The sequence below is a fragment of the Triticum aestivum genome, chromosome 2A (genome assembly GCF_018294505.1).
Source record: "Triticum aestivum cultivar Chinese Spring chromosome 2A, IWGSC CS RefSeq v2.1, whole genome shotgun sequence".
NCBI classification, from domain to species: Eukaryota; Viridiplantae; Streptophyta; class Magnoliopsida; order Poales; family Poaceae; genus Triticum; species Triticum aestivum.
Window position 1 is genome coordinate 746,456 of NC_057797.1, and position 21,860 is coordinate 768,315.

At 48.4% G+C, this 21,860-nt stretch overlaps 1 pseudogene; it reads right to left on the bottom strand.

The window, feature by feature from the left end:
• Positions 1-742: 742 nt before the first annotated feature.
• LOC123186821 (uncharacterized) lies at positions 743-15,095 on the bottom strand (annotated as a pseudogene).
• Positions 15,096-21,860: the final 6,765 nt, after the last annotated feature.

Sequence of the window (21,860 nt, forward strand, 5' to 3'; positions counted from 1 at the left end):
TCGAGGGAATCTTCCCATCACACCATGCTAATATTCTTTACAAATGCAACATTCTTATGCAACAGTGGAGTCTGTTGGCGAAGCACAAGGATGCTGAGAGGATGAAGCAAGCTCAAGATCGTCTTCGCCAAGTCTACGTTCTGGCTAGGGAGCCGTCCGCCGCTTCTACGACGTGAAGTGGTTTCTTTTGTCTCGCGAGCGAGCCTGCGTGCTCTATGCTCATGGTCTTTGGCCTGTAATGGACTCGCTTTGATTACTTTGGGCTATGGCCTGCGTGACCTTGCTGTGCTTTCGCGCCAGCGTGACCTGAGCCTCCGCGCTCGTTCCGTTTGTCCTAGTCCTCGTCTGTAAACGCTGCCTAAGTTGTGGGCTTTATTAAGTTAAAGCCGGACGCTTCTAGCGTCTTCGTTCTAATAATCTAAGTGTGCTGGGATTTTGAGTTGTTAATGGCAGTCATCAAATAGAAGAAAATGCTCACATGTCTGTGCAGTGCTGGTGCATGTAGATAGAACAAGTCACGAGCGCTATATATCGTTATGTACTTTGGGGCCATAAGATTATTCAAAGGCACTAAGTTGACTTAACACTAAGGTCAGTACTGCATACCGTAAACAAACAAGCGGCAAAAAAAAGAGAGCAGCAAGAGTACACCGATAGCAAATTAAATCTCAGCATGGATGCATACATACAGTCAAACATAACTGGAGTTCAGCAAGTCAAAATGACTTATTGAATCATGCATTTACAGCACCGCATCAATACTATGTTGCACGTTAAACATGTAACGTTTTGATTTGTGCTTAACCATACGCAGGCCACGCATCAACCCTTTGACTTTGCTGCCGTTGCCTCCATTGTTGCCATTCCCATTGCCAGGACATTTGGTGCCACTATTGTAGTTGTCATTGTCTTTGCCAGCGCCATTGCTGTCATTCTTGGCATTGCCCTTGTTGTGGACATTATCGTACCCTGCCTCCATACGAGTGAAGAGGGAAAATTGCTTGCCCATAACCATCTCGTTGCAGTCCTTGTCGAATACCATGGCATCCAAGAAGTCCACAACGATGAACCTGCACAATCCGAGGCTGATGACCTTGGACCTACACAATTCGCTCGGTTGCCACTCCTCTGGCAGGTCATCATCCACCCAGATCCGCAACTTCTCCTGCGGCGGCTCCTCCCCTATGACGACGCCAGAGATGTCGGCGGCACAGGGGAGGCCACTTAATTCGCCGAACCAGAGCCCGAGCTCCGAAACATACTCCGCCTTGCCCTGGAACGGCATAACCCAGTCGCCAGCCTTACTTCACTCGCAAGTCGCAATGTGGAAGCAGTAGGTGCCGGCGCCCTCGGTGCCGGCAATGGAGAAGCAAATGGTGTCGTCGCCTACGAGAGCATGACCACAGACGTAGGCATGCTTTCTGTTGGATGATCCAAAGTGGCAGCGGGAGGATGTCGCAGTGCCAGGTACTGGTACAAAAGGAGCGCGGGTTCTCCGCCCTCCACACCAGGGCCTCGAACTGCAGCTTTGCCTCCGACTTGTCCGGATGGAGGATCCTATCGACGATGTACATGTCGCCATCGTCTTGGCCGTCATGGAGGTGCAAGTTCGACGGAGGGACGGCGATGGACAACGGTGAGTGTTTGTGCTCGTGGAGGCTTGGCAGGCTCTCGATCCAGCGGCGGCCCTCACCTGCGTCGAAGCGGAACATGCGGTTCATACGGTCATCCAAGACGACCTTGTCCTCCGAGGCGGTGGCGAGGAAATGAACACAGTGATGGGTTGGCAGGCTGCATGATACCCTCTGTTCCAAAATTCTTGTCTTAGATTAGTCTAAATACGGATGTATCAAATCACGTTTTAGTATTAGGTACATCTGTATCTAAACAAATATAAGACAAGAATTTTGGGACGGAGGGAGTACTTTTTTAGAACGGAGACGCTAGAAGCGTCCGACTTTAACTTAATAAAGCCCACAAACTTAGGCAGCGTTTACAGACGAGGACTAGGACAGACGACACGAGCGCGGAGGCTCAGGTTACGCTGGCACGGAAGCACAACAAGGTCACGAGCGTGGAGGCTCAGGTTACGCTGGCGCGCAAGCACAGCAGGATCACGGACAGGCCAGCGGCCAAAAGTGATCAAAGCGAGTCTATTACAGGCCAAGGCCAAGAGCATAGAGCACGCAGGCTCGCTCGCTAGACAAAAGAAACCACTTCACGTCGTAGAAGCGGCGGACGGCTCCCTAGCCAAAACGTAGACATGGCGAAGACGATCTTGAGCTTGCTTCATCTTCTCAGCATCCTTGTGCTTCGCCAACGGACTCCACTGCTGCATAAGCATGTTGCATTTGTAAAGAATATTAGCAGGGTGTGATGGGAAAATTCCCTCGATGGCAAGTTTGTTCCTTGTAAGCCACATTGCCCAGGCTAGGGCACCTAGGCAGCTCCAAAGCACGCGTTTACTGCCACCCGACGTCGACGCAACAATGGCCGCTAGGTCAGTGGCCGATTGCGGGTCCCAATTGGTGTTGGTGGCCGCTCGGACTGCGCTCCAGGCAAAACGCGCTAGGGGGCAGCAGAAGAACACATGATTCGCATCCTACATGGTATTACAAATGGCGCATAAGCCAGAAGACGGGCCGTTGCATTTTGCAACATTGGCCAATGTGGGAAGTCTATTACGGAAAAGTTGCCAGAAGAACACCTTGACTTTAAGCGAAATACGGGCGTTCCACAAACCGGTCGGCATTGGGAATGCTGGTCCCTGAGCTTGGCACAGCCTGCGGTATAGGGATTTGACCGTGAACTTTCCGGACGGGGAGAGAGCCCAAGTGACCGTGTCCGTGGAAGTGGACAGCGTCACCGATTGTGTCAAGCCAAGCAACTCCTCAAAGTGTGCTTGTTCAAGGTCCGTTAGCTCTCGACAGAAGTGGATCGCGGGGGGGTTCGAGGCTAGGGCCGTCGCTACCGTCATCTCCGGGTTGACCGCCAGGACGTACAAGTCCTGAAATTGGGCCCAAAGGGGCTGCGCTCCCAGCCTTAGGTCAAGCCAGAAGCGGGCCGAGCGCCCGTTCCCTACGATGAACTTGGCGCCAAGGGCGAAGGCCGGGTGCACCGCTTGGAGGTCGTTCCAGAAGGGAGAGCCCGCGCCCTGCCTTCAAAAAAGTTCCCGTTGGGGAAATACTTATTGCGCAATATGTCCACCCACAGACCGGTCGCCCCCTGCGACAACTTCCAGATCCATTTGCACATGAGTGCAATGTTGAGGATCCGTGTGTTTGTGATCCCTAGCCCCCCTAGGTCCTTGGGTCTGCACACTGCATCCTATCTGACCATATGGTACTTGCGTTTGGGTCCCGCACCTTCCCAAAAGAAACGGGGCCATGGTGTGTCCATCTTGGCGTGCACCCCTTCAGCCAAGAGGAACAACCCCATTGCGAACTGCGGCAGTGAGGACAGGCTCGCGTTTGTGAGCACTAGTCGGGCTGCAGAAGAGAGGAACTTCCCCCTCCACGGACAGACCCGCCCACCCACCTTGGCCCAGAGTGGCGTCCAACGGGAGCCCAAGGTAAGTAAACGGAAGTTTGCCTAGTTTGCAATTGAGCTGGTCCGCGATACGCCTACTATCTGACGGCTCGAGTCCCATGGGCATCACTTAGCATTTGTGGAAGTTGATCTTTAGCCCCGACGAAAGTTCAAAGCTAATCAACAGGGCTTTGATCGTGGCCACGCTGTGCAGGTCCGGTTGGAACAGCAAGAGCGTGTCGTCGGCGTATTGCAGGTGCGATATCCCCCCTGGGATGAGGTGCCCCAACACCCCTTTGATATGGCCTGCCTCCGTTGCTTTCCGCAGCAAGGTCGCAAGAGCATCTGCCACAAAGTTGAACAGGAGCGGTGACATGGGATCACCCTGTCGGAGGCCGCGCTTGTTCCGGAAGAAGTGCCCTACTTCTCCGTTCACCAAGACCGCAGTTTGGCCCCCCGAGACCAACTGCATGACTCTGTGCACCCACACCGGCGAGAAGCCTCTGCTCAACAGGATTTGTCTGAGGAAATCCCAGTTGACGCGGTCGTAAGCTTTTTCGAAGTCTAATTTAAGTAAAATCGCCAGTTTGCGCGTGCGTCTGAGTTCGTGGAGGGTCTCTTGTAGCGCTAATGGTCCCTCCAAAATGTTCCTGCCGCAGATAAAGGCAGATTGGGAATGACTGATTGTGCGGTGTGCTATCGGAGTAAGCCGCGTGGCGCAGCCCTTGGCGCATATTTTGAAAGGCACATTAATGAGCGCTATTGGTCCGTACTGGCGGATATTATCCGCACCCACCACTTTCGGTATTAGGGAGAGCACGCCGTAGTTTAACCTAGCGATGTCCACAAAACCGCGCATGAATCCATTGCACACCGCGAAGATGGGATCGCGCAACAATGGCCAGAAGTGTTTAAACATCGCCACCGGCCACCCATCGGGCCCCGGTGCCGTGTCTATTTTCATGCTTTGGAGAGCCTCGTCGATCTCCTTGGGGAGAAACGCGAGCCCCAGCTCTTCGTTCTCCGACTCCAAGACCTTTTGTGCTGGCAGCCAGGCTTCCTCACTCAGCCTGGCGCGCTGAGGCTCGTCGGTCCCCATCAGGCTTATGTAAAAGTCGTAGATGTGTTTGCTAATCTCTGATTGCTTGAGAAGGATCCCCTGCTCCGTCTGCAGTCTCAGGATTAGGCATTTCCTGCGACGACCATTCGCGTACGCGTGGAAGTAGCCAGTGTTCGCATCGCCCTTGAGCGTCCACCTAAGTCCTCCTCGACGTCTCCAATATTCCTCCTCGGATCGGAGCAGCGCCTCGACTTGCCCTTCCAAGGCGTATCGATGCGCCCATTCTTGCTCCGAGAAAGGACGCGGGTCTGCTTGAGTATCGAGGGTTGCAATCTCATCGAGAAGTCTCGCCCTCAAAACTTTCTCGTCTCGTCCCTGGTTCACGCCCCATCCCTTGAGGCTTGCACGCAGTCGTCCCCCGACCGCTGTCCAAAACTCCATAGGGCCGCGCTGCTGGCCCGTGGCTTGAACACTTCTCAACCATCTTTCCCGAAAGATGTTGTCGGAATCAGGGACCTCGAACCACGCTGTTTCGAAAAAGAAACGTGGACTGCGACGAATCCTATCTTCCCCTGAAGATAAGATGAGTGGAACATGGTCCGAGCCGATCCTTGTTTCAGCAAGGAGCGAGCATAATGGGAACACCACTTCCCATTCCGGAGACATGAAAGCGCGATCCAAGACGGATCGCACCGGGGCTAGTTGCTTGTTGGTCCAAGTGTACCTTGCCCCCGTCCTTGCCACTTCCCTAAGTGACATTGACGCAATTGCGCTGTTGAACATGGTCACCCTTGACCAGTTGATGTTGTCGTTGTTTTTGTCCGCGCTCGATCGGATGAGGTTAAAATCGCCACCCACTAGGAGCGGGACTTGGGATGCGGCGACTGCCAGCACCTTGGCTTCGAGTTCTCCCAGAAACTCTGCCGAACGTGAGTGATCTGCTGGTCCATATACTTGCAGGATCACGAGCTCGCGTAGCGAAGCTCTCACACGAATATTGGCTGCAATAAAGAAGGTGCCTACCTCCCAGGACAGCACCTCGTACATGGCACTGCAAAAGCCTAGCAGCATGCCACCCGAATGCTCAATAGCCAGGCTATGTTGCCAAATGAAACGCTCCAAAGGGTCTATGGCTACGAAGTCTTGGTGACGAAAATCAGCCGAAAATCAGCTTTAATGGTTTCCTGGAGCCCAACTATATCTATCCCTTCTTTCCTGATGTAGTCTCTAAGTTGGGTGCGCCGCCCCGAGTGGCCGAAGCCACGGATGTTCCAAATGAGCATCCGCATCTAGATGACGCGGTTTCGCAGGCGGACACCCCTCGAGGTGATCGCCTTGGCCACGCGCCTCACCTTGCCGCAGCGAGGAGAGGGAGGAGCAGCAACCCCTGTTGTTGTCTCCCCTTCGGGCCGGAGTCTTAGTGACGTCGAGGGCTCCTCCTCGACAGCCAGACGCTCCGCGTGTTGAGCAGCCGCCGCTGCGAGTGCCGCCTGAGCCAACTCTTTAGCGCGCACCAGCGAGATTAGCTCCCTAACCCCGCCCTCCCCAATTGGTTCCACCCCACTCTCCACCAACACCTCACCTAGGTGCTCGTCCGAGAAAGAATCCAAAATCGAAAAGCGGGGCAATGGATTACCTGAGGTTTCCAGATTCTTCTGTGCTTGGAGGAGTTGGGCGCGTTGGAGCGAAGGCATGTTTCCTTTGGCGCCCTTGGCCCGCGCGCTGACCCGCACAGGGGCCACCTGCCCGTCCACGACGGCCTTGGAACGCTTGGCCTTCGGGACAGTCACCGTCTTGGCTGCCTCCTGCGCGATCGGGTCGGGGGTGGGCACGGCCAGCGCCATCACCGCCTGCCGGGGAGTCACCGGCGCGCCCTGGAGCTCCGCCACACGAATGGCCTTCGCGCTAACCTTGCGCACGGCCACCTTCTTGAGCTGTTTCACCGCCCCGAGCTTGTTGGAGCTGCGGCCCCCTTGGGATGGAGAGCGCGAGGCAAGCGGCAGCGACTCCATGGACACCGCAATGGGAGTGCGCGCCTCCCCCAGCGGTTCCTCCATCTGTCCCGCACCAGGCTCCGCCACCGCCCGCACCGGGGGGGACGTGACCGAGCCCAGGTTTGAGCCATACTGGTTGGGAATGGAGAGGTCCAGCTCCATGGACCCCCCAGGCGGCAGCTCCATCGAAGGCAACGGCGCCCGGTTCGTCGCCCCGCCCTTGTCAGTGATGCCCAGCTTCTCCCATGCCGCTGTATCGATGGAATCATCCTCCAGGCTTGCATCCGCCTCCTTGTCGCCGCCCAGGTTGCCGTCACGCCCCTCCCTACCCCTACCTTGGTCATTTGGAGAAGGAGGGTTTGGAGAAGGCAGGGCAGGCGCCGCGAGTTGCTCCGGGAGAAGTTCGGGGTCGATGGTGATGTTGAAGCCCTCGCCATTGAACCAGTTCTGGACCAGACCACGCAGCTTGCGGGGGTTGCGGCATGCGAAACGCATACATACAGGCCCCGGACGAATGAGGGACTCCTCATCCACCAGCAGGGGACGGCCAAGCATGGTGGTGGCCGCCATGAGCAGGTCGGAGCGCCGTTGCTTGGGAGGGATTCCCCCCAGTTTGACCCACACCTCCGGCATCGCCATTCCCTTGGGGGCGTCGAGGACCGCGTCGCGGATGTCCACCATGAGGTTGTTGAGGGAGAGGAACAGCTTGCCGCTCCTTGTTGCCATCCGGAGCATCACCGGGTCAGGGAAGACCACGGAGAACGCCCCTCCCTCCATAGCTGAGATCTACCAGTCCCATTCGCCCTCGAAGAGGTGTGGCAGCTCCACTTGTAGAATCTCTTGGGTGAGCACGCCGGAAGGCATGGAGAGCACGGCCGCGTTGGCCCCCAGCTGGATCTGCGGCTCCTCCCTCGAATCATCCGGGTACTGGAGGCAAAAGAAACCCTCGCCGGAGATGGCGTGCCCCATGGTTTGGAGGAGCAGAGGCTTGCCGCGGGTCGGGCACTGCGCTGACGTGTGCCCCTCCTTGCACTACAAGAAATCTGTTAATTCATGACGAATTTCCGATGACGTTCCTAAAAATCGTCATAGACCATGAAGGTTTAAGTAGATCCGTCATGGGATCCGTGATGAATCTGGGAGCGGCTGACTGGTCCTAAAATGCAGAGTCTTGTCTTTCATTTTTACAATGTTGAAACCGTCATGGATTTATTCACACTGACAGCTGTTGTGCGACCGACATGCGGTGTTGGTCTGTCCTGTGAAATTTATAACAAAAAAATCAGTAGCCAGGGGAGGCACTCGAACCCACGACTTCACGAGCAGGGAGACCAGTCCTTGCCACTGCGCTATAGCAGAAGATGTGTGAAGCCCTTACACCTTGTGCTTATTAATACTATACAAGTTCAGCCTTAAATGGCTAGTTTTTTTAGTTGGGCCTTGTGTCGCTAGTTTTTTTTTTTTTGCGACAAACCTTGTGTCGCTAGTTAAAAGTGAGACTCCAGGTTCGAACACTGACCTCTAAATTGAGGTAATCACTTACCCGCGGTGCTCAACTGAAAAAAAAAACTTGCCCGTGATGCTAGCTAGGCTATGGTTTATCAAGTCAAAATTTACGAATTTTGTACACTTAGTACTACTTTCTCCTATACATACCAATTCTGTCTAATGCTCACCTCACATATATTTGCGCAGCCCTGTACGCGAACGGGTGGTTTTCTACTGGATTTCTTTTTTATTTTGTGCAAGTTCATGTTTAATTTCCCCTTTTTATTTTTAAATTTGTGTTCCCTATATATAAAAGTTACAACAATTTTTATTGTACAATTATTGTGTATTCTAAATCTCTATTCTATTTTTGTTATTTTGTACCTTGAAGAGGTAAACATGAACTAATTTTCTTACACACTAATCTTTTAATGCACGTTGAACATTTTCTGGAAACACGTTGACCAATTTCTAAAAACACATCGATAATTGTGTAATAGTAATAAATTTTAGAAATGTACTAAAAATGTTAGAGATGTTTGTAAATATCTAAGAAGAATTTTACACAATAATATTTGAATGCACGTTGAACATTTTCTAAAAATATGTTGAACATTTTTTTCAAATACACTTTGCCAAAAAAATAATGCTTGACGAACATTTTGCAAACACGTTGGCAATCTTTTAATTTTGTAAAATGCAAACGTGATGCGGAGCATCCCTCCATCATCCCCGTCGAGTCTACTACAACTCATCAAGCACCTCGAGAAGGACCAATGACGAGAGTTCACGCACGTGCCACCGAAACCGAGGTTAACTCTTTCCTCTTCGATCTTCATTGGAATTCACATGAGAATTGGGTTCAACCTCAAAGAGAAACATTGTGTATTCATAGGTACCAACGAGATGGCCGTAGGAAGCTAGCAGGGAGTCACAAGCAACCAAGAAGGGAGAAGGAAGAGCTCCAAGACACGAAGCACCAGAGGCTCTCTGGACACCCCAGGTGCCCGCACCATCCACCCCTGAGTGACCAGACCCCCCGGTGCCCCCGGACTTGTTCTTGAGTGTTTCTCTTGTGATTTCCCCTCTTGTTCTTCGTGTTCTTCGTGTTTTTTGTGGATCACCCTCCAATTCGTGAAAGATCTCCACTTAGGGTCTCCACCCTACATCAAAACGAAGTCTTGAAAATATGAAACTTGGCACGGTGCCCTCGTATGATACCTAGAGGCTCTGGTAAAAATTTGAGAAAGTTTCACAATAGTGGTTGTATCCGCTACTTAGAAATTGGCCACTTTGAGGAAGAATCTATGTTACGAGAAGGAAGAGGTCAGTTGTGAAGGTAAAGCGACCATTGCATCATATGTTGACCTTAAAATGTTCCGTACACTTAATATACACCGTTGTATGACCCATGTCAAAAATTGAGATTTTTCGGGGTTCGTTTGCCATATTTAAGTCATTTCATGCATTTTTGTGGCATTTAATGAATACAATTCAATTTTGAATTGCAAGTGCATGAAAAAGTTGGCCAATTTGGTTTGAAAAACCCTACTTGTTTTACTGAGTCTATATTTGCGTCTTATCCAAGAAAATAAAAGGAGTTACACACATGAGGGTGACAGACTCAACCTTGAACATGGAGTTTATTGATTTTTTTTAATTCTACAAAATGCAAACGAATTTTGAAAAAAAATGGAACTTGGCATGGTGCCCTCGCATGAATACTATTGAATGCTCCCACAAAAAAAAGAATACTGTTGAATGCATGCACGAAAGCATTTTTTATTATTCTCAAAAGAATTAGTACGCTGTTGAAAAAATTGTACGCATGACAATACTACCTGTAGAAAATATGCAAACAGCCTATAGAAAATTTAGATAGATTTAATTTATTTATTCTTCATAGGATGTTAAGTTATTTAAAGTTTACGGTTTGAAAAGGAGAAAATTAACATCAAACTAACTTTATCTGTATTTTCAAGTTTGAATTTGAAAAAGCTAAAAGATTTCGCAAACACGTCAATAACATTTCTTTTGGAATAAAAGTCTATTTTCAAAAGAATTCTTCATATAGAAATTTGTTATGCTACCGTGATTCGATACGAATTGTAATAAAATAGTCCACAAGTTCCCAACATGATAATTTTATTATAGCATGTAATATCTTACTTTTAATTTTCATGATTTACTAGTATTGTGATGACACATAATAATCTAACATGCAAATCACTTACAAATTACTAGTAAAAAAAGGGGGTTCAAAACCTGAGGTTGCCTAGACTTGACCCAGGCATAGAGTTTGGTTATTTCGTTTTTAATTCTGAAAATGCAAACAAAGTCTAGAAAACATGAAAATTGCCCTCGTGCCCTCATATGACACCTAAGGTTGTGGTAAATATTTGAGAAGGTTTTGCAAAAGCTATGACGTACACTGTTTAGAAACCGGGCCATCTCCAAAGAAGAATCTATGTTTCGAGAGGGAACGAGCCATATTTGAAGGCGAAAAGACATATGCTTCATCCACTAGCCTTGAATTAACTATTTTCAGAGAACTTAGTACATGTAGTACCTTCCACTCTCACGTAACAACACACAAGCAGTATACACAAAAATTGCTAAATTTCTAGCAAGTGTTTCCTACCACCGCACATCGTTGACGATGGCTAGGTCACCAGTGAGTTGAAAATATTTATTCATTAAGTAAAATCCATACATTAAATAATTATTCACTAAAAATATGACTAATATATGAAAATATTTACCAGTTATAATGGTATACTTTAAATCTAGAAAAAACATAATTGATTGATGTTCACTCAAAACAATATGTGTAAAAACTCAAAATATTTTTGAAAAGTGTTCTTTGGTCATTCTAATGATTGGATAATATTGTTCAACCTATTTTGGATAGAGAACTAAACAACACTTTTTAATATACTATACGTATAATAAATGTTATATTTAGTGCTTCTCAACTTTAACAAAAATATTTTGTGGTTCATTAGGTAAAGATTGAATTATCCCTAACTATCATGTGATATTTTCATCTATTTTGATGTTACGAGCTAACATAAATCATAAGTCCTTCAATATTGTTTTTGTAAAATTTGTTTCAAAAAGATGTTGTGATCGGAAATATAGCTTGCAGTATATGACCACATTTAGATATTTTATTATTATTATTCTTGATTGGTTGCCAATAGAATTTTGAATTACCCCAACATAATTTAAGTTATGACAGGGGAGATGTTTCAACTATTTTCAGCTATGAGAAAGAACAACACATATGCTCCTAATTATTGGTTTGTGATTTTATGTTAACCTTATTTGATTTACATGCAGCTCAAATTAACTTAATCAATAAAGAGACATAAATTCATTTAAACTATAACAAGTATTAAACAAATTCAAAGTTTATTGAAACTCCAATGAAATGATAACAATATGTTAAACCACTTTGAAAAATACTGAAACTTTTAAAAATAAAATATATGTAGTATGTAGATGTAGAAGGTGTGCTGGGGTCATATGGTAATTTTTTTGTAAATTATTTTAGAACGGTGCCTTACTTAGTTATTTGCGAAATGGAAAAAAAAGTTCAAAATCTGGACTGCCTTGCTCACAGCTGGGCCGAGAGTCAACAAGAGCCCATTAGGTTCCTAGCTCAGTATGCATGTATCCTGCGCGAAGAAAACCGTGGCATCTGATTGGTTCACTCTACCCTCACGCGGATCGCCGGTCATAGCCGTCAGATCCTCTCCAATCCAACGGTGGTAGACTGGTTCCCATCTCCTGTGTTTCTTCTCCACCCACCAGACGTATCCGTCGATCCTTCTAGATCCTATCCTCGCAGCACCTTCCTTCCTCCTTCCCCTAATCCACATCTTCCTTCTCCCAGCATCTCCATTCCACTATCCTCTCACCGAAGGCAAGCACAGCCCCCACGAGTCTACGACGCCCATGCCGCCATCGAATCCTTTGCGTGTACCGTGCTGGGCCGCCGAGGGGTCTGCATCCACCGGTCGACGAGGAGCAGCGCTTTGGCAGACGCACGGCCGAACGGTGCTACGGCGTCCACTTCCCGAGCGTTGGCGGACGGGACCTATGGCGCCAGCGGGATGGCTTCCTGTTCAGCCGCGACCGGTGCCCGTGTCGCTACAAGGCGCTTGCCGCCTCGACGACTGCCTCGTCCATATAAGCAGCGACGCCCCCAAAGGCCGACCTGGCGCTGGTACCGTTGGTGTGGCCTGTGCCTGAGTCGCTGCAGGCCGCGAACGGGAACGGCGACGGGCTCGCAGACATGGATGGGTCTGGCGCGGCAGAATACCCGATGGGCGTGCTCGAGGCCGCCCGACAATGGGTACTGAGGCGCCGACGGGCTCGTGACCGCCCCTCCACGGCCACGCGTCCAAAGTGCAGGGCGGAGCGGACGCGAGCTAGATGGCGATGGGCACCGAGGCGGCGTCGTGCACGTGATCCCCTCCCATGCGTGCTTGAGGAGCCAGAATCTAGGGGCACCATATGCGGCAAGATCCCCTCCTAGGCGTTCTTCCGTGGTGGAAAAATGATGGCTTTTTTTATTTTTTAGCAAACGGAAGACGATGGTGGTACTGAATCAGTGGATCCTAGCCTAATAAGTTCAGCGTCATGATGTTGTACTCTTGCTTCCATTTTCTCAAAAAAAAAATCAACGAGCATGACTTGGCTGTAACTTGCATTTATGTAATTTTTTAGTGGGTTTCATTTTCCTTTTTATTATTGGTTGTAATTTATGTTTGTCTGATTTTTTTAATTTAATGGTGTGAGCAAAAATCTTTTAAAAATTATGTGCTTGAAATGTTAACAAACACAAAATAATAGGTATTGGTCTATACTATAATTGGTGGGCTAAAGTTGCATCTAATGGAAATGAGTGGGCCAAAATTCTAATTGGGCCACAACTTCAGCAGGCTGAGATTTTAACTGGGCCGATGATCACATGGGCCGAAGCCGAAAACAGAAAACAGTGGACCGAAATTGTCTATGGGCTGATTACTAAATGGGCCGCCATGTTGGATTCATGTTGGCTGCCATGTCGGATGATGATGTGGCATGCGCGTTAACGTCGTTGTTAGCACGTCAGTTAAGTGCCATACATGACGGTCAAGAGCCGTCATGGATCCATGACGGTATTGGTAGCTCCGTCATGGAGCGCATGGTGGTCAAATTATGACGCGATATACATGACGGATTTTGAATCCGTCACGCATGGCCATCCATGATGGTTTTGTGCCCAGCCATGACGGTTTGGTTCCGTCATGTATTAACTGATTTCTTGTAGTGTTGGTGCACACCAAGCACAGGGGCTTGAAGGTGCAGAGGTTCTGGAAATGGCCCGTGCGCCCGCATCGGAAGCATTCAGGTCCGTCAGCTTCCTCGATCGGGATTGGCTCCGCCTCCGTGCCCTTGGATGAGCCCGGCACCTCAGATCTGGGCGGAAGAGGCAGCTTGGAGGCCACCGCCCCCGCAGGCTTGGTTTTCTTCTTCGCGTGGGAGTCGCCGCCCCGGTTGCCGCCCGTCGCTGGTTGCATCCCCTTGCGCTTGAGCTCGAGGCCGCGCTGCTTGTACTCCGCCTTCTTCTTTTTCTTCCTTTCCTGTTCCTTGAGCCACCACGCAGGCGGTGGCCCCCAACCCCCCTCGTCGTCGGCGTGGCCACGGTTACGGTCCCGCGGCGGCTCCATGGGAGGCTTTTCCCCCCGGCGATCTTGCTTAGAGCCCATCGCCACTACTTCTGCAAAGGTGCGCCGCAGTGGGGAAGGGAGTGGAGTGGGTGAGAGGAATCGGGCGAGACAACCGAAGCGCCGCACCTCCGCAGCGGTGGCTGGGAAACCTAGCGAGGTATTTAGGGTTCCGCGGGGGATCCAGAGCCATTTATGTGCCCTCTCTGGGCTGGGCTGATTGGGCTGGATCACCCCCTGTGGGTCGGGCTGGGTCCTGGGGACAGGAACGCTTCCCTGTACCACCCGCGCGTCAGGGGACTGGGCCCCAGCCCGCGCCACCACCGCATATGGGCCGTCCACCACCCGCGTGGGCTGGCCCGTCTGGACCGCTTGCTGGTCCGCCCCAACCCTAGGGTTGACCACGCCCAGCGTCGTCCGCGCCGCCGCCGCCGCCATGGGGGACGCCGGCGCCGGACACGACTGGTCTGCCGCGAGCTGTAGGAGCAGCCCCGCGTCAGGCGCAGCAAGGATGCCGCGGCCCTCGCTACGCCACACCGAGCGGGTCGCTCTCTGCGCAGCCGCATCGACCCGCCGCGAGCCACGGCCCCCGGGTGCAAACGCACGACGGCGCCCGGCCTTGAGAGAGCCCCCGAGCTCCTCGCCCGCGACACGAAGTCGCCAATGGAGCAGGCCGCACGGCCACCTGCCCCCGACGCCACCGCGTCGCCTAACTCCGCCTCCTCGTCGCAGTCCGACTCGTCCTCCGCGAGCGCCCAAAAGCGGCTTCCCGACCACCCAGCGACACCCATGGGGGGCGCAGCCGCCCGCCTGGGGACTGGGGCGCGAGCCGCCACCCAGCCAGCCTCCGGGTCCTCCGCCGGGGCCTGAGCACCGCCGCCCTGCGCCGAGACACCGCCACCATCGCCAGAGACGCTCGCAACGCCTGTCCGTACAGGAGCCGTTGGGAGCGCCATACGGAGGGAGTACTTCTGGTGGCTTAGTAACCAGCTCGCTTGCGGGCGTCCGGATGCTGGGCGCCGCCACCTCCGCCGCCGAGAGGTCAGCCTTGCAGATCCTTCTCCTGTTGGACGCCCAGGCCTTGGCGGGCGTGAGTGTTGGCAGCAGCTTGCCATCCGCGGCCGCCTCTTCTACCGTCCGGTGAAACAAGTCCATCTTGGAGAGGTCCAAGCGTCGGAGCGAATACACGCGGTTGCGCCCATCATACACCCCCAGGTTCACCAACTGCCGGATGCCGCCGCTCATCTCCGGCTAGGATCGAGCAACCACCTCGTCGTCGTGGTCGATCTGCCTGGAACCTAGATTAGAGCGGCGGCGGCGGCTGTCAATCTCTAGCTGCATGATCGATCGATCGTAGTCACCACACGGGCCATGGTATGGGATGGGCCAGAGGACACGTCCATTTTTTTCTTTGTTATAAATAAATAATGTGGCTTGCTCGTGATGCTCAAATACGTTAAAATTAGGGCCCGTTTACATCCAACTCTACTGATATTTTATATATAATTCTCAAAAAAATACTGATATTTTGTATGCATTCTTCATTCACGGCATCAATTCAGAAATAAGAAAAGCTAGCCGAATGTCTGTGTGTTGCTAGAGAACAAAAAAGTACTCCCTCCATCTCATAATGTAAGACTTTTTTGTCACTAGTATAGTGTTAAAAAACGTTTTACATTATGGGACAAAGGGAGTAGGAAACATTACTACGGAAAACTAAGGTCATTTTCTGCCACAAAACAAAGAAGAATGGGTGACTTTGGAGGAGATTATCAAAAACAACCACATCCAGCACAAGCCATCATGATTCACGCATTATCTGAGATATTAAAATAACGGAAATGCGAATAATCCAATGATGCAAGTACTATTAACATGCAAAGAATGTCAGTAAAAATGCAACCATCCTTTTTTCGCGTGGAAAATGCAATCGTCTTCTTTGATGAATCAGTGCCCACAAGTTAGCATGACCATGCAAATGTACAATGCTCAAAGTCAATTCTAAGGGAGTTGAGTAGGATACAACATAGTGCAAAACACAAATCGCAAGTACCAACGAACCCAAACTAATTATTGACCACATATATGATGTCGCTCTTAACATGATCAATGGTGGGCCGGTCTCGCTATTCCATGTTGGTTGATCAAATCCGAAAGCTTTTGAGGGAATGGAGAATGTTCAAGCTATCTCATGTTTGTAGGGAACATACTGGTGTAAGCCATTATCAGGCCTCCTTTGGCCGGACAGAAGGTCGCGTTGTGGTGTGGTTGGGTTCAGGACCAGGAGACGTCCCTTATATTTGTAAGAACGACTTATGTCCTGATTGATGAAATAAAATCTCTCTTTCACCCAAAAAAAGAAGCACGTGAAAAACATTGTGAAAGAAAATCAAAATTAGTAATGACGTAACGATTAGATGTCAAGATCCAAATAGATATTAAGGTGACCATGCGGCAGGAGCCGGCATCAGCAACGAAGAGGAAGATGTGGGTCGTGCCAGAAAATCATTTGTTTATTTTTTTTTTGCCAAAAAATCAATCTTGTTGATCTTCCTAACAAGAAATGGTTAAGTTTCATCGACCTATTGAAGAAAATCGCGAGGAACCTATCATAGTTAAAGATGAAACAATCAGTTATAATGTTGATCCAGTTGTGTCTACTGCTTACATTGTTTTACAAATTCGTGAACGTTCTATTAAGTCATGAACCTTTTTAATAATCTTGAAGATCTTTTTGAAATCATGATTTTTTTTTAAATCCATGAACAATTTTTTGAATTGTGAACATTTTTAAAATTACTGACATTTTTAACAAACTCCTGAACATTCTCTCAAATCATGAGCATTTACCGAGTTCACTAACATTTTTTTGAAATTGTGAACATTTTTAAATTCATTAATAATTTTCAATTTTTTAATATTTTCTAAATTTGTGGACATTTTATACAAATTCGTGAACATTCTCTTAAATCTTGCACATTTTTCGAGTTCGCGAACATTTTTTATAATCATGAACAATTTTTAAAATCATGAAACATTTTTTACATTCATTACCAAATTTTAAATCCATGAACATTTTACACAAATTCGTGAACATTTCCGAATTCCTGGGCACTTTTTAAATTCATGAAAAAATTAATAATTCACAACTTTTTGAAATTCAGAACGTTTTGATATCCCGAATTATTGAAAAAGGATGGGGGGGGGGGGGGACAAAAGGAAATAACAGGGGGAGTCCCGGCCCAGTAGGGCGCACATGGGAGTGAGGGGATCCGGGCGGTCGGTTTCGGGCGCACATGTCGCGAGTAGGAGGTTGATACGTCTCCGTCGTATCTATAATTTTTGATTGTTTCATGCCAATATTCTACACGTTGCACATACTTTTTGCAACAATTTATATGATTTCCTTGGACTAACATATTGATCCAATGCCCAGTGTCAGTTCCTATTTGTTGCATGTTTTTGGTTTCGCAGAAAATCCATGTCAAACGAAGTCATAATGCGATAAAATTTACGAAGATTTATTTTGGAATATATGTGATATTTTAGAAAAAAAAATCAATGCGAGATGATGCTCGAAGGACCCACGTGCTCAAGGGGCGCGCCCCCTACCCTGGGCGGCCCTAGTAGTCTCGTGCAGGCTCCCTTGTAAGTCGGTTGGGGGTGTCCTTCTACCGAAAGGAAGCGATAGCCAGATAAAAATCCCCTCAAAATTTCAGCCCAATCTGGGCGGATTCTAGGTAGAGCTCGGGTTGTTTGCCTGAAACCTGGCTGGGTCTATTGTGTGTGGGCTTGGGCCTCCGCTTGTTTTTTTGTACTCACGGATGGACAGATGCATCGAAGGATCGAGGAAAGAGACGACCAAGGCATATTCGCTAGCAGAGAGCTTTTTCTTCTTCTAATCAAATTAAATCATTTTTCCCCGAATTAAGGAGCTCGGAAGGAGCTAGCCTGTCCTAGTGCCCAACATGGTCAAAAGAAAATACTATCTAGTCTCCTGTTTCAATATGTGCACTGAATTTGCAAACCTACATACTTACCATAACACATTTATCATTTAGAGTATTCCCAAATTCTTTCAAGACTAACACATGTGGAATTTGCAGATGACATGAGCCTATTGTGGGGGCTCCCCAAATTGAACGAGATATTGCCGCAGGATGGCAAAGTGCAGACGGAGGTCCTACTGAGAAAGGACCACGAGTTCAGCTTCTCTGATGGGTAGGCGCTGCTGAGGAAGATCTACTTCGACGACAACGAGTGCACGAAACCGCCACCAGACGAGTTCCCCCAGCTGCCAAGCAGCAGACCCGGTCAGCGCTTCTCTGCAGTGTAGAGGTGGCTGACCACAGAGTTCGTCTTGGCGCTTGGAGTTCTGCTGATTTGAGCAAATGACTAGTAACTAACGAAAACCGATTTACTAAAAAAACTAAGGGATGCACTGCAGATAAGATATTTGGGGGGGGGGGGGGGGGGGGGGGGGGGGGGGGGCGGCATTGACCCCCTTACCCCAAATGATGCTCCACAAGTTCTTAGACATGCACCAAATCAGAAAGGCACTAGTTGATGGTGCATTGTACGTGGTAGTTTTATCTGTTTAAGGAGTAGCAGAGCTTCGTAACCTACCAAAAGGTATTACAGCTAAATTTGATAAGTGATGAATTATTTGTGTATTACACATCTTTTTCCTGCGTTCAATCATGATACAAATTTATACAAACAATATGAAACTAGCCATGTCATTAATTATATCCTGATAACATACATGGTAACTCTCAAGGTCAATACACTTGCTGCTTTCATCGTGGCCGCCGTCAGTCCAGCTGGTTCTTACTAGACAGCAAAAGTGAGAACACCTGAATTAACTACAGGGCAGACAAAAGCATACTTGGAACCATCTGATGTGGATCTTGAAGTAGACATGCCTGTTTTCTTTTGTCACATGGTTGCCCAAAACATGATGATGGTTTTAACCAGCTAACCGGATGACACTGGACAGTTTTGGAAGTTTTAACATGGTTGAGATCTACAGAATGGGGCTACTGGTTTATATGTGTGTTGAGATTTTGGTTTAGTTTAGTTGTACGCACATTCAATGAAACAGAGTGAAAACGAGAGTAATTGCTAGCTAGTTTGCTTGCTTTGGGGGTGCTCCAATCCCATCTGGTCCCAACATGCAGCTTAGTCTGTAGGTGCTTTTGCTGTTCTACAGAAAAATAAGGTTATTTTTTGGACACACAAAAAACAAAGGGCGACTTTGTAGGAGATTATCAGCATCAACCACATCCAACACAAGCCATTATGATTCAAGCATTGAATCCGTGATATTGAAATAACAGAAATGAGAATAATCCAATAACACAAGTTATTCCATCAATTATTCGATTAGCCCATTGCTCATTTTCGTGCGATTTTCGATCTCCTTGCTCGAAGCTTTGTTTTTGAAACTGTTTTGGGGCATTACTCCTTGGTATGTGACTCCTTCGTTGGTCCAATTGGTTTTGTTCTAGTGCTATGTGACTCAACCACATCCAACACAATCCATCATGATTCACACATTGAATCTGATATATTGAAATAACGGAAATGAGAATAATCAAATAACACAAGTACTGCCTCTGTAAAGAATATAAGAGTGTTTAGATCACTAAAGTAGTGATCTAAATGCTCTTATATCTTCAATATCTAAATAGCTAGCCCCCAACTAAATTATTTCTCTTAACATGCAAGCATGCCACATCATCCCCAACATGCATGAGAAAAGGCTCACCCTCACTGTCATATGTCTCTCAACATGCAAGCATGTCACTTCATCATTAAACATGCATGAAAAAAGACTCATCTCAACATGCATGAAAAAAAGACTCATCTCAATATGCAAACATACATAACAATTTTCATTCTATTATGCTATTTATATTTAATAGACATTTCACAACTATATAGTAATAGAACATAATAAATTATACGTATTTTTAGTTTTAGCTTTTTATATTAGTATTACTTCAAATATTCATGTTTCATACAACGAATCACATTGAAATATGTTGCGAAATATTCCCGCAATAACGAGTGGGGTATCATCTAGTTTCTTTAAGGAGGGAGGCAAAGCATGGCAGTAATGCAATCATCTTTTGGAAGTGAAAGTTCCTTTTTTTTCCCAGAAAATTAAGATCAATTTTTTTTTGAACCAATCTGTGATTGGATGATTAGATTTTTGTAGCTACTATTGGATGATTAGTAGTACAATGGTATCTCCAGCCCACCAGTGTTCAAGTCATAAACTTGACACTGATGCTCGCATTTTTCTAGGATTATTTCAGGCCCTCCAGCGATGTGCATTCAGTGGGAGAAGATATTTCCGTCGGCTACGAAGATGTCTGTGACGACTTCGGGGGTGTTCGGATTCCCTCCGCTCCGGACTCAGCTCCGCGGAGCTGGTGGAGCTGCAGGCTAAAACGGTGGAGTTGGAAAGTAGGCACTCCTCAAATTCTGTAATTCTGCGGAGCTGGTGGAGAGCCGAACAGGCCCTTCGTCAATCTCAAGATGATGTGTCTGCCCAACCCCTCGGAGGTGCTCGTAGGGATAGGCATGAGTTTATGTGCTTATGCACGGGCGTATGGGTCTGTACAATGTTCAAAAAAATATCAATATTTTTTAAAGGATCAGATAAAGAATTTTTAAAGGATCAGATAAAGAATTTCTTTTGTTTTTTTAAATAGATCAAGATTAGTTTTTTGAGGTCGGTACAAAGGACCATATCAGTAGACTTGGGAGTAAACGGGCATGAGCAAAGGAAGACATCTTCCCCATCGCTGCTGGGTTGGGCTCATTGATCCATCAATGCACGCCGACGCTCCCTCGAACAGATAACTGGTCATCTTGGCCGACCGCGCGAACCGCATGCTACGCTTCGACGCCATCGGCTGCCTAGCCTCCACGGGTACAAGCACTCCCCGCTGGCCATCTCTGTCCCTCTGACGGACTTACAACTGCATGATGGAGAAGACACCGACGACCTCTACATCATTGATAGCTTCCTCCATCCGGACAAGATGGAGGGGCGGCCGCAGTTTGAGGCCCTGGTGTGGAGGGGCCTCAGCCCGTCCGTCACATCTCACAGATTCTGGCACCGCGACATCCTCCTGCTGTCACCGTGGATCAACCACAACAGGCACGCCATGGTCTATGGCCACACCCTCATTGGCGGCGACACCATCTGCTTCTCCATCGTTGGCGCCGAGGACATCGGCACCTACTGCTTCCACATCGCGACTTGTGAGTAGAGCAAAGCTGGTGACTGGCTCATGCCATTCGATGGAAAGGCGAATTACGTCCCGGAGCTTGGACTCTGGTTCGGCGTCTCACACAACCTCCCATGCATTGTTGACATCTCCGGCGTTGTCAGAGGGGAGGAGCCGCCGCCAGAGAAGATGCGGATTTGGGCGCATGAGGACCTGCCAGAGGTGTGGCGACAAAGCGATTTGTTGAAGCCCAGGGTCATCAGCCTCAGTTGCGGCAGGTTCATCATCATGGACTTTTTGGATGCCATGGTATTCGACAAGGACTGCAACGAGATGGTTACGGGCAAGCAATTTGCCCTCTTCACTGGTATGGAGGTAGCGTACGACAATAAAGGCGAAAGTTACGATGCCAACAATAGCCGCAGACAAGCTTGTTGGACAACAAATGAGATTTCAGGACGAGTGATGGTAAGATATCGGAAAGCACCCGCAAGACTACAATAAAGAGTAGGATCAAAGAAAGGAACACCAATGGCAGAAAGTTTGAAACTAGTGTCGACGGGAGTATGGGAAGGATGACAGTCTAGCATACCATCACGGTTCACAAGATCTAGGATGTATTAACATTGGGAAAGAAACAGACCACATGAATCACGAATCGCTGCAATGTCTAAAAAATGATGAAGAAAACCAAGATCTGTCATAGAACACATTTCGGCCATCGTATCCTATCAACCCGCACTCGACCCTGACCAGGCCCTCGATTGGCATCCATTAACTTAGGACATGGGATCGTGGCGCCAACCCTTGTTTTCGGCTACTATGCATC